Below are 1,504 nucleotides of genomic sequence, written 5' to 3'. Positions count from 1 at the left end.
ACAGGATTGCAGGAAGACTTATTAGCAACTTGTGATATGCAGATAACACAGCCTTGCTTGCTGAGAGTCAGGAGGACTTGAAGCACTTGCCGAGTAAGTTCAAGGATTGCAGCCTTTAATATGGATCACTCAATGAAAAGAAAGCCAAAATCCTCATCACTGGACCAGCAGGTAACATCATGGTAAATGGGGAGAAGAGGGAAGTCAAGAATTCCCTACTTGCGAACAAATCTGCTGGGGTGGGGTGAGGTGAGGTGGGGGAAGGAATCAGTCTCAGGATAAACACAGGAACCGTTCTACAGAGTTTCTGTGAGTCTGAATCAGCTCAATGGCTGCAGATTTGGGTTCCATATTAAATATGTGTTTTTGAAATGAGAAAAAAAGACATTATTTTTGCTTGGATCTGTGATCAATGCTCATGGAAGCAGCAGTCAAGATAGATAGATATGCAGATAGATAGATAGATGATTGATAGATAGAGAGATATAGATGATAGATAAAGATGATAGAGATGATAGATAGATGGATGGATGGATAGATAGATAGATAGATAGATAGATAGATAGATAGATAGATAGAGACAGGTGGATGCAGCACATTGAGTAAGTCTCTGTGCATGACTCCTTTAAGGTATTGAAGGACCAGAATGCTGCTTTGAGAACTGAAGTGTCCCTGACCTAAGTCTTAGCATTTTCAATTGTCTAGTGTGCAGGCAAAAGTAGGACATTGGATGGTCATTACCAAGGCTTTTAGAATGTGGTTTCTGATTTGCTGTGGACATGACCATAGACAATTTCCCAAGAGGTTTTTGTCTTTGCTACCTTGCTAGCATCTAACCGATTGGGGACATTGCAAAAAAAAAAAAAAAGTAGGACATTGGTTAAAGAAAAACAGCAGAATAGATGCATTTGAAGTATGGTGCTGGCAAAGTATATTGAAAGTACCACGAGCTGCCAAAGAACAAACAAATCTGTCATAGACGTCTAACCAGGATGTTCCATAGAAGGGAGGTATGGATTGTGATAATAGTTGTACGAGACCCCAATAAAATGATTTAAACAAACAAAAAAAAGAAGCGAGGGTGGGGAGACTTCATCTCATGCACTTTAGACATGCTATTAGGAGGGACCAGCCCCTAGAGAAGGACATCATACTTGGTAAAGTAGAAGGGCAGTACAAAAGAGGGAGACATTGACAAAATGAGTTGGCAATGTAGGTGCACTGATGTGCTCAAACATAACAATTGGGAGGATGACACAGTACCGGGGTGTTCCCTTCTGCTGTACAGAAGGTCTCGATGAGTCAGAACGGACTTAATGGCACCTAAAACAACATATGTCACATCTGAAGACTAGACTTTGATTAAGATCTACAGTGAATGAAGAATAATTATAAACCCCAATAGCAAGCTGCGATGTAACATCTGTTCTCTAATGCTAATCATTTGTTGGAGTTTGTAGTTTGGGGACAGAATGTGTTTGTATAAGCATTTCAAAGGCTTTAA

The 1,504-nt window shown here is 40.2% G+C and overlaps 1 non-coding gene across 1 annotated transcript; it reads left to right on the top strand.

Annotated features, from left to right (window-relative positions):
- Nucleotides 1-731: 731 nt before the first annotated feature.
- On the top strand, nt 732-852 carry LOC142455875 (small nucleolar RNA SNORA32). The gene has a single exon (XR_012785987.1). It is a non-coding gene; the product is annotated as a small nucleolar RNA SNORA32 (small nucleolar RNA).
- The last annotated feature ends 652 nt before the right edge of the window (nt 853-1,504 follow it).

The sequence above is a fragment of the Tenrec ecaudatus genome, chromosome 8, assembly GCF_050624435.1.
Source record: "Tenrec ecaudatus isolate mTenEca1 chromosome 8, mTenEca1.hap1, whole genome shotgun sequence".
NCBI lineage: Eukaryota > Metazoa > Chordata > Mammalia > Afrosoricida > Tenrecidae > Tenrec > Tenrec ecaudatus.
This window is presented reverse-complemented; position numbering and strand designations above follow the sequence as displayed.